At 45.4% G+C, this 12373-nt stretch overlaps 1 protein-coding gene across 3 annotated transcripts in view; it reads left to right on the forward strand.

Moving 5' to 3' along the window:
- The window catches only part of LOC147700940 (natural killer cells antigen CD94-like), a 145631-nt gene that overhangs the window by 39256 nt on the left and 94002 nt on the right, over positions 1–12373 (forward strand). The gene's annotated exons all lie outside the window — the stretch shown is intronic.

Consider the following 12373-nt stretch of genomic DNA (forward strand, 5'->3'; position numbering starts at 1 on the left):
TCACACTCAAGACAGGAGTTGTTCTGCTCAGAATTCGACAATACAAATTGCCACCCGAGGCTGTTACAGCCTTATTGAAAATCATTGACGAGCTCATTGCTCACGGAGTAGTTGTAGAAACTGACTCCAATATCTGTAATTCTCCAATCATTCCGATTCTCAAACGTACTGATCCAAATGAACCTCCTGTATATCGTCTAGTGATTGACCTTAGAGAGCTTAATAAATGTATCATACCTCAGTTCCCAGTGGTCCCAGATATTTCATCCCTATTGACTGCTATTGATTCCGAAGCGGTGTTCTTCACTGTAATTGATCTTAAGAATGCCTTCTTTAGTGTTCCTATTGATCCGGAGAGCCAGTACCTTTTCGGATTCAGTTTAAATGGCCGAAGCTTTAAATTTGCACGTGCACCTCAAGGGTTCACGGAAAGTCCGAGTATCTATAGCCAAGCATTGAAAAGACAACTTGACAGTATCCACATGCCTGCTAACACTGCCCTACTTCAGTACGTCGATGATCTATTGGTCACCGCCCGAAGTGAACAAGAATGTGAACAAGCATCTCTGACAGTCCTATTTTTTCTGGCCGACAAGGGACACAAAGTGTCTCCTTCGAAGCTACAATTCTGTGTTCAGCAAGTTGTGTACCTTGGTCACTTGCTGTCCAAGAGGGGGAGACAGCTTACACCTGACCGCATCCAGTTAATTGTACATATGCCACAACCCAAGACACAAAAGGAGGTACGGGCCTTTATAGGCCTCACCTCTTACTGTAGACAATGGATCCCTCAGTATGCATATCTAGCCAAGCCCCTTATACAGTTGACAACCCAGGAGGCAGCGACATCGACTGTCCTCCCTTGGACTCAGGAACATACACAAGCTTTTGACGACTTGAAGAAAGCCCTATGTCAAGCACCTGTTCTAGCGACACCATGTTACAGCAAACCTTTTACACTTTTTGTCACAGAGCGCGAAGGTACTGCATTGTCAGTACTCACCCAAGATCAAGCAGGTTCACACAAGCCATGTGCTTATTTTTCTAGTACATTAGACCCAGTAGCCCAGGCTCTGCCTGCATGCTTGAAATCTGTAGCAGCAACAGCTCTAGCAATCAGACAAAGTGATTCCATAGTATTAGGACACCAATTGACAGTACAAGTTCCACATTCCGTGGAAGTTCTTTTAAACCGTACACAGACTCAGCACTTGACTATAGCACGATTGACAGGTTATGAATTAACATTATTCCAGCCACACATAGAAATCAGACGCAGCAATACATTAAATCCTGCTACACTTTTACTGTTAAGTACAACAGACCCTATGGCACATGACTGTGTGGAAGTCATTAACACTATGACAAAACCCAGACAAGATCTGACAGATATCGCATTACCAGATCCGGACCTGACACTTTATGTGGATGGTTCATGCATGAGAACCAGTACAGGAGAGTTGGTGGCCGCATATGCAGTGACCACTGAAACTGAAGTCATCGAAACACATTGTATTGACACCCTGTCTGCCCAAGCAGCAGAGCTCATCGCTCTGACCCAAGCCTGTATTCGAGCCAAGAACAAGAAAGTTAACATATACACAGATTCCCGTTATGCATTCGGAGTTGTACACGACTTCGGAGTCCTGTGGCAAGAGAGAGGTTTTTTAACTTCACACGGGGCCAAGATACAGCACGGTCCCCTCATTCAAGCTCTGTTAGAAGCAATACATTTGCCTACAGCCATAGCCATCATGAAGTGTAAGGCACATACGAAAGTCACAGATACCATTTCCCAGGGTAACGACCTGGCAGATCGAACAGCCAAACATACAGCACAGACTCATACTCATACGACTGATATGACAAAGACAGTAGTTCCAACACATTGCATGACAATTAGGGATCCCGCACTAGATGTAATAGACATACAGACACATGCTACCCCAGATGAAATCAAGAAATGGACAGAACTAGGAGGGATCCAGACAGAACAAGGATGGATGACGAAGGGAAAATCCACTTGGTTTCTCCCCGACTCTATGGTTCAAGTTATCATTAACACAGCACATAGTCCTGCACATTTAGGAGAAAAAGCTATGTTAGACAGTATTCAAAACCTTTGGTTCAATAAGCATTTACGAGCAGCCGCAAAACAGAAAGTGCGTACTTGCATGATCTGTTGTCAGTTCAACCCAGGTAAAGGCATTCCCGTCGAGCAAGGTGTATTTCATCCTCCTGATCACCCTTTTGAAGTCCTCCAGATGGATTATATCCAGATGGACCGTTGTCGAGGATTCAAGTACGTCCTCGTAGTTGTATGTGCACTTTCCCGATGGACAGAAGCATATCCAGTCACAGATTACACTGCCCCGACCACTGCCAAGCAGTTGGTTCGTGAATTTTTCCCGAGGTATGGTTTGCCTCGTGTCGTGTATTCAGATAACGGACAGCCATTCTCGTCCGAGCTCATGAAGCAAGTTTCCCTTTTGTTAGGTTATCAGTGGAAGTTCCACTGTGTTCGGCATACCGAAGCAGCTGGATTAGTCGAGAGACACAATCAGACTCTGAAAACACGTCTTGCTAAGGTCTGTGCAGAAAAAGGAGTAGACTGGATAGTAGCCCTTCCAGTTGCCCTCTTCTATATGCGAATGGTAGCCCATTCTAGAACAGGGCTATCCCCGTATGAGGTGGTTTTTGGCCGGCCACCGAATATGTGGGGGACGCCTCTGCCCCGTAAATTAACTGATGTTGACAGTAATATGCTGACAGATTACCTTGCTTCCTTGATGTCTGCACTACAATCATGTCGTTCACAGGTCGCAGCAGCCTTTCCAGACAACACCGAGGTGAAGCCACACAAGATCGTCCCTGGTGACTTCGTGTACATCCGTAATTTTGAGAGATCAGGCCCTCTGGAGCCCCGTTGGAAGGAGCCCAAGATCGTTCTGATGACAACGAGGACTGCTGTGAAACTAGAAGGAAGAAAAAATTGTCTCCCCTCGAGCCATGTGAAAAAGTGCTATATGGACTTCCGCCAAAAACTGATTCCCAGGACTTTCACATTCCAGAGACTGATACTAAACTCCCCCTGGTAGAGAAAACTCCGTCCCAGGAGTACAAATTAAAATTGAGGTCTAGTAAGTCAGACAGTTTAATTGTTTAAGTCCCCCCTGGGTGAAGCGGTTAGACGGGTTCCTGACATGTACAAGCTAGACCCCCATAGTGAGAGAGATAGACAGGAGATCAAGAAACAGAAATATTGCAAGAATCTGCGAAGCAGATGTATCGCTACTTTACTTATCATGTTCTTTCTGAGTCTTACGATTATATGCCTAAGCTATATGTTACATGTATATTTTCCTATACAAGCACGCTCTTCTTTCAATGACACTGCAGACCACACCTTTAGTGATCTGCCCCCCCACGAACTTTCTTACCGACTTGCACTGCGTAACAATTCTTTCATCCGTATGTTACATCATTCTCACCAGACCAGCAATGCTACTAATTGCTGGGTATGTGGCCGACTCCCTCCTTACCAGAAAATGACGGGAGCCTTGCCTCTTTTTCCTTATCCGTTTACACATAATGGTTCATGTGGTGCATGGTTTACATTGATGTCCTCGTTAGACAGTAAGTCCGATGTTTCCCAAGGTAATTGGATATGGGGAGACCTGAACACAGTTATGAATAAGGCATGTTTCCCTGACAAGGAGGGTCTTCCCCAAATGACAGGTACTGATCTAGAAAACGAAGTATATGAATTAGGTAATTTTACACTTAACCTCATGATTTTGAATGTCCAGTCAGAAACTGGTTCGAACTCACCTTCAATTACAGTTTTGCCAGTGAAAGGTGACCTATGCGTTAGAAAGAATGGTTCAGTACATTTAGGACACAGCGATTGTAATACGGTTATTGAATTCAGTGATAAAGGCAAGTCTACATTCAAAGCTTCCCGACATTCCTATTTCATTTGTGGTCATACAGCTTACATACGTTTACCTCCAGACTGGGATGGTACTTGTTATATTGCATTCCTATTGCCAACTATTTTTCTAGCCCCACCTGATTACCACAGAAATTCTCATCTCATTCATGTTAGACCCAAGAGAGATCTCCCAATTGTCGATTACACTGAAACAACATGGGAACAATACACAGATTTCAATAAAGGATTCTTTCCCTATTTAGGAACTGTCTCTAACAGTAAACTGATACGTAGATTGACCAGAACCCTTGAAGCTGTAGTGAATGAAACTACTTTTGCCCTAGGTAACTTAACGGACGAACAGTCTGCTATGAGACTTGTCGTTCTTCAAAATCGTCTCGTCCTTGACGTCATCCTGGCAGATAGGGGCGGGGCTTGTAGAGTCATCGGATCCAGTTGTTGTGTTTTCATTCCAAATAATGCACCGTCAGTATACAGAGCCATAACTCGGCTCCACAAGATTGCTAGTCAGATACACCAGAATCCAGGCACCTGGACCTGGTCCGGTTGGCTCTGGAGCGTGTTGTCCGCCTGGGGATGGAAAGTCCTATCCTTCCTTGGAATAGCCCTACTCATAGTATTCAGTTGTTGCCTATGTCTCCAATGTGGGCCAGCGATTTGCGGCTTGTGCGCCACATCATGTATTCCCCGTCCAAGTCCCCGTTCTCGTATGAAAAAAGATGAGCAAATGATGTTATATGAACAGATAGATGGACTCATGAAAATTGATATATCCTGAAGGGTCCGTAGGGGACAAGGAGGGAATGAGGTAATTGAAATTTTTATGGTCAAGTATGTCCCCTAACGTGTACCCCAACGTCTCCATGTAAGTGCTTCAAGTACATGTAATTTCCCTCCATGACCGAATATGAAGACGCAAATATATTTGCGTCCAACGTTAACATGTCCTCTTTCAGATCCACCATGAATGGATCAATAATTCAGTTCCTAACCATACCATGCCAACGTCTTTACATGGTACACTTTTACGTTTTTCCTGGCTCTGCCGAGCTAGGCCCTGATTTCTGTCTCCGAGCCCTTTCTGCCTTCTGCCTCTGAAAGCTGCAGCATGGACACGTATCCCTGACCTCTGCCTTACTTCCTGCCAAGCGAAACGGTGCCTGGCTCAACCTGGCCTGCCTGCCAAAACCGTATTTTGCCTTCAAGTTATCTGTTCAGCCTCCTCGAAAATACATTCCTGTCTAGTGATTTAGGTAAACATCTCCCCGGCTGCAGAGCAAAGAGCAAGCCTTCCTGTGTCCATGCAAGTAATTTACAGTTCCCATTGCCATAGTAGGCCCATGGCCCTGCACATAGACACGTAGACACATATGCACGCACTAGCATTCAGTATAGAATAGCCTCTGCCCGAGTGACCTTTTACTCCAGATAATACATCCTCCAAACATAAGATACCAGATATGTTATAGGTCCAGGTCGTTCTGACATCCCAGACTTCTGTCTCCTCTACTAGTGTTAAAGTTCCCTCCAGTTACCACATCTATGTCACGTCATGCAAGCTGCGCGCGCATCCGCACTTTTCTGCTGATTCTGCAACTTTCTCTATGCACCCACCCACATGTGACGATTCCTGTGACGTTCCTCTGACATGTACAGTGCACGCCTTCGTGTACGCCTATTTTCACGCCTCCTATTACGCACATGTGCTCTTATCTCGCTCTTTTTCACCTGTTACGCCTACTGTATTGGATTCAATTATGTTACTTTGCTATATATAATGTGTAATGTTAATAAAACGTTGACTATCCCTTCCCGAACCCTAGTGGTAACGAACATGATCTCCAACCTCGAGGTTTTTCTAATAAACCCCGTAAAACTCAGATACCACGGACTCTGCCTCTCATTTTTATGAGCTGTCTTGTAATGATAATTATACGGAAAAATAGATTAGGTAAAATATTTACCACACTGCACAGCCATGGGGTGGTGGGAAGAGACAACAGCATGGGAAGAAAAACATCAAACATTCACCAAGCATATCATCACTTGGAAAAGGTTCATTGACGACTTGTTTATAGTATGGGATGGAGGAGAGGAGAAATTCTTGGAATATTTCACCATTCTAAACAATAGCACGTCATGTATAAAATTCGCCTACACCATAAGCCATAGCAGAGCTGTTTTTCTTGACACAGAAGTGTATATAAACAACAATCAGCTGCAAACCACACTCCATCGCAAATGTACAGCAACTAACGCAACCCTTGAAGCAACCAGCTTCCACCAGCAGTCATTGATTTCAAGTATCCCTTATGGGGAATTTCTCCGATTAAGAAGAATCTGTAGCGAAAACACAGAATGGTTAAATCAGAGTGCCAATTGTATAAACCGCTTCCAGAGGAGAAAATACAACAAAAAGGTTGTACAAAGGTGTTGGGAGAAAGCAAACTTGTCAACGAGAATGGATTGTTTAAAAAAGAAACATAACAAAGCCATCATGGAGGAAGAACCAATCAGGCTAATCTTGGATTATAGTTTGGAAGCCAAACAAATAAACCAAATACTGAGAAAGAATTGGAAAATTTTACAACTTGATCAAACAATCGGCAGCAAAATGGGCAAACATCCAGTGATCACATACAGAAGGGCAAAAAACCTACAGGACCAACTGGTCCATAGCCATTTCCAAAACCCAAACAAAAAGAAAAAATGGTTGCAAACCAGGGGCTTCATCAAGTGCTATCATTGCAAGGTATGCGAGATCGCAAAACCTACAACTGAATTAACAATGCCAAACAAAAAAACTTGGAAAATCAAAGAATGCATAACCTGCAACAGCAAGTATACAATATACATGATTGAATGCCCATGCAACTTGAGATACATCGGCAGCACCATCTGTGAATTAAAAAAACGTATCTTGGAGCATGTGCGGGCAACAATCCACAAGGACGGGAGTAATGCTGTTGCCAAGCACATGGAGGCCAGTCATAATGGAGACTGGAAGCAATTGCGTTTCTGGGGTCTGGAAACTACGGCTCTCTCGGACAGGGGAGGCCATAATGAAAAACTTATTTTTTTTTTGATTTCTGTAATTTTTTATTGTATATAAAAAAATATATATTTACATGGAGCATACATGAGTGGAGGAGAGAAAGAGGAGAGAGTGAAAGAAGAAAGGAAGGAAAAAAGGAAAAAAATAAAAGAAAGGCGCCGGGGGGCGGGGGGGTGTGTTACAGCAATATTGTCCTGCAATAGTTCGATCTTAGCAATGGTACGAAAGGTCGGATGGTTCGAATAGTCCCAAAAAAGAAGTCCGTTTTCCGGGTCTTGCTTGGCGTTGTCTTCTGTCTCCCCTTTTGCACTGCCTGGTGGGTATAACGCCCCGGACGATAGAGAGGATAGAGAGGGATAGAGGTAGGAGAAGAGATAGGAGAGTGTTCTTCCTTGCAGGTTTCTTTTGTTAGAGCGTGGGTCCCTATAGTGTGTCCCTTGATGGATGTCTAGAATCTGCGCCTAGGGGGGTTTGTGTGATGAAAGGTAGATGTCTAGGGGCTCCCATATGTTTGATTGCCTGTGTGTTTTCGGTGAATGTTTCACTGTGATGTTATCTGCCCCTCTTAGGAATGTGACCCAGTTGAGCCACGCTTGTGGTGTAGCTTTTGTGGTGTCTTTCCAGTTGCTTAGGATTATTTTGACTGCAGCCGTCAGCAGTAGATCAATGAGGTCACGGTCTTCTGTTGTTGTGATGGACGGGGATGCAAAGCCCAGGACTAGACTTGGGAAATCTATGTGTATGGCTACTCCAGTGATTTCATTGATAAGCTTCCCAGTTCTATCCCAGAAGTCCTTGATCTGAGGACAGCTGAGCAGGAGATGCTCTAAGTCCCCCCTTCCACTGTTACAATTCCAGCATGTATCGCTCTCTCGGATTCCCAGTGTGGATAGGCGGGCCGGTGTCCAGTATGCCTTGTGCACTAACCAGTATTTGGTCTGATTTAGTGAAGCAGTTATCTTTTTTCTAGTGGTCGATCTCCATAGTTCTGCCTTTTCGGACTCGCTTAGTTCCTTCCCTGCTAACGTCCCCCAGAAGTTTGTGACCTTATCATTGAGTTTGGTGTTTTTGGGGCGTAGGGCTTTGTATAGGTGAGCTATTTGGTGTCCTAGTGTGTTGAGACTGGCTGAAAGCTGTATGAGCGAAGGTGTCTGGCTGTTAAGGTTTGCCTTCCTAATTGCTACTTTTATTTTCAGGAAGTTGTAGAGTTCTATGTTTTGCAGGTTGTGCGATTCCTTGAGTGTATCGAAAGTTGTGTTCTCGCCCTGTCTCTGAAGGTCTTGGGCCGTGGATATACCATGTCTGTACCACTCAGGCATGTCTAGAACCTTATCTCTGTATTTTAAAATGGGGTTGTGCCAGAGGGATTCAAATTGGCCACCCCTGATGCTTGTTGTCAGTAGTTTGTCGACGCTCAGAAGAGCTGTCTTTGTGTTCTTGAGGACGGGGTTGTCCTTCACTGCTGGGTGTCGTGTGGCTGTCAGGAGGGTGATAGGGTTCATGCCTTTTAGTAGTCCACGCTCAAATGTTAGCCATGCTGGTGTGTATTCCTGTCTTGGGTCTAGCCAGTGTAGCCCCTGTCTAGCCATGCATGCCGTCTGGAATCGTTTGAAATTCGTTATGTTCAGGCCGCCCTGATCTTTTGATAGCCTTAGCTTGTGTAGGCTTATTCTGGGTTTTTTCCCCCTCCATAGGAAGGTGTTCAGTATCTTGTCGAGTTTCTTGTGGAAGCCCTCTGTGTTAGTCAGTGGGAGCATGGTTAGCATATAGTTGACCATCGGTGTCAGCATCATTTTTATAGCTTCTATCCTTCCCCACCATGTTGTGAATTTGGGGGACCACCCTTCTACTTTGTCCTTAATTTTCTGTATTGTTGCGTGTTCGTTGTGTTCCAGTGTCATTCTTAGGTCTCTCTCAAAGAGGATACCCTGATATTTTATGGGTTTCGGTTGCCATGTTAGTCCTGACGTTCCTAATACTGTTCTTGTTGTGTGGATGTTTAAAGGTTTGCACTCAGATTTGTCTCTGTTGAGTTTGTACCCCGAGACCTGGGCGTACTTGTCAATGGTGTCAGTCAGTGCTTTTATGGATCTCTCTGGGTCTTCTGTGACTATTAGTACGTCGTCCGCGTACGCCGCTAGTTTGAAAGTTTCTCCCCCTACTGGTATCCCCACAATATCCACATTAGTTCTGATCATCGCGAGGAGCGGTTCTATGGCTAGTAGGAATAGGGCTGATGACAAAGGGCATCCTTGTCTGGTTCCCCTTCCCAAGTTGAGTATGTTTGATGTGCCCCCGTTGACCACCACCCTTGCTTTGGGGTCCTCGTATAGGGCCATCACCATCTTCCTATAGTTTGGACCTAGCCCGAATTTCCCCATACACTGATCTAAGAAGGGCCATGAAACTCTATCGAAGGCTTTCTCAGCGTCCAGGGCTATCATGACTGCTGCGTTGTCGCTTCGGGAGGAGTGGTTAATTATGTGGCATAGAAGTCTCGTGTTGTCGTGTGACATACGGTTTTTAAGGTAGCCTACTTGAGAGTTGTGTATGAGTTTCGGAAGGTATGCGTTGAGTCTGTTGGCCAGTATTTTTGCATAGATCTTGCAGTCCACATTTATGAGGGAGATCGGTCTAAAGTTCTTCGCCTCTGTTGTGTCTTTCCCTTCCTTGGGTATAACTATTATGTTTGCCTCAGCCATTGAGGGTGTCATGTGTCCGCTCTGGGTGCATGCTGTGAAAACCTCCTTCATTGTGGGTTTGAGTATGTTTAGGTACTGCTTATAGAAGCCAGCTGTGAAACCATCTGGCCCCGGTGCCTTATTATCTTTGAGGCTTTGCGTGGCTTTCTCTATCTCATCCTCCGTTATGGTCATTTCCAGGATGTCTCGTTCTTGGTCTGATAGTGTGGGTGTGGTTATGTTCTCTAGTAACTCTTTTCCCCCGTCCTCATGCAGTGTTTCATCTTTGGTGTACAGTCCCTCATAGAAGTCCCTGAAGACTTCTAGGATGTCTTTGTTCGAGGTCTGGGATATGCCGTGTTTGTCTTTGATGGCTCCTATCGTGTGGCGTTTCTGTTTCCCTCTCAGGTAGGATGCTAGGTTTTTGCCCGCTTTGTTTGCGGTGCATAGGTTGATTGATTTATATTTATTGATCCAAGTGCCTGCTCTTTCGCTCAGTATTCTGTTGAGTTCGTACTTTAATTTAGTCAGGTTTGTGAGTGTGTTCTTGTCTTCTATTCTGGCTATGTGGCTGTTCTCAAGTTTTTTAATTTCTTTCTCTAGGTCTGCAATTCTCTTATTCCTGTCTCTGTTCATCCTGCCCTTGAGTGTCATGACTGTTCCCCGGATGGTGGCCTTCAGGGCGTCCCACAGGACTTCCCTGTTTGTGTTTGGTTTGTCGTTCATTAGTAGGTATTCTTTTATCGCCTCCTCTATCTTGGCTTTCGCTGGGGTGTGTTGGAGCAGGCTGTCATCGAATCGCCATCTGCGGTTTGGCTTTTCGTTGTGCTTGCCCGATAGTGTTAGGCTTATGTGTGAATGGTCCGATATCGTCTGGGTCCTATTTCGGTGTGGTCTATGAGGTGGGTATGTGTTTCTGACATTAGGATGTAATCTATTCGGCTATATGAGTTGTGTGGGTTGGAGTAGAATGTGTACTCCCTGGCATCTGGGTTGCTCATGCGCCATGGGTCTCTTAGTCTTAGTTTGGAGCAGAGATTCTTAAGGATGTGGGGATTGCTTGTTGATTGGCTTGGTCTGTATGGATGCTTGTCAATTGCTGGGTCAAGGACTTGGTTCATATCTCCTGCGACGATCTGCAGATCTCCTAGCGGTAGTGAATACAGTTGTGCACCCACCCCCTCCCAGAACGGTCTGTCATCACTGTTGGGGCCATATATGTTAGCTACATGGAACGTCTCTCCCGCTCTTCTGAGTGTCGTTATAAGCATTCTTCCTTGGGTGTCTGCTTGAGAGTCTACAACTTCTATTTTGGAGTTTTTGCTTACGATTGTTACTACCCCATTCTTCTTATTCTGTGCTGGTGAGCCCTGCACCTCGCCTATCCAATTGGCCCCTATGCGGCTGATGTCTTCTGCTTGTAATCTCGTTTCTTGGAGCACATATATGTCACTTTTAAGTTTCCTAAGGTGTTCGAGCACCTTCCTCCTTTTCACCGGGCTATTCCGGTTCCTTGACGTTTAGGGACACTATTTTAATGTCAGACGCTATGCTACTCTGGTTGCTGTTTGTCATTTAAACTGCTCTGTTTTCCGCATTTGCTGTGGCCTTCCTCTGCGTGTTTTTGGTCTCGGAGTTGTGTGTGGGACCATCCCTCTACTCCTGCGTGTACTGCTCCCCCATGTGAGTGTATAGAGAAAGAGAAAGTATAGAGAAGATAGATGATAGTAAGCAGGCCCATGTATGTGCTCCCCGCTCCCCCCGTCCCTCCCGCCTCCCCCCTTCCCTTACTTGCTGAGTGGGTGTGCGACGACAAAGTTCCTTCGCTCCGCGTCTTTCCCTGAGGTAGAGTCAGTTTTCCTCCTTGGTGTAGCTTGATTTGAGGAGAAAATGAGACCAAGGACCGGGCAAGGCACCTTCCTCTGCCATCACTTGATTGTCTTGTTCACATTTAACCTTGGTTAACCTTGTGTTCATTGTTCTCGCTGCCAACTGCTAGCTGCTGGGAGACCTTGATCCGTAGTCCTGGATCTGCAGTCGGGCTCTTCATTCTAGTTATAGTTCCTTCTATTTTCCCGTCTTGGGTGTAATGAGGTAGATATGTTTCCTTGTGCTTTTTTGGCCTTTTTGTTCCTTTTCCTTTTTTTTTCTTTGGCGTGTATAGTGTTCCTTATTCAGAGTGTGCATTCTCGTCCGGTGAGGCACTTCTCTTCGCCGCTCCTGGGCTTCTGTTATCCTCCATTTCTTCCACGGGTGGGCCTTGCAGGTATCTCCTTAGTTCATCCGGGCATTCAAAAATCATTGTTTTCCACTTATCTATTACTTTGAATCTGGCAGGGCCGACGAAGCTGAAGGTGGCGCCTCTTCTGCGCAGTGTCTCTCTGAGGGCCAGGAATCCTTTTCTTGACTCTACCGTAGGTTTGGAGTAGTCTTGGGTTAGTACAATCTTGCTTCCTTCCCACCTCAGGTTCTGGTTTTTCCTAGCAAAGGCGAAGATGGCATCTGTTTGGCTTAGTCTAAGCGGGTTGCATATTATTGCCCTCGGCCCCTTGCCTGTTGTTGGTTTTCCTGCTGGTATTCTGTAAGCCTTCTGCACCTCGAACTTTCTGTCAAATGTGATGCCGGTGAGTTTGGGGATCATCTCCTCTAGCATTGCAGCGCATGATCCCGCCTTGTCTTCTG

The sequence above is a fragment of the Lissotriton vulgaris genome, chromosome 7, assembly GCF_964263255.1.
Source record: "Lissotriton vulgaris chromosome 7, aLisVul1.2, whole genome shotgun sequence".
NCBI lineage: Eukaryota > Metazoa > Chordata > Amphibia > Caudata > Salamandridae > Lissotriton > Lissotriton vulgaris.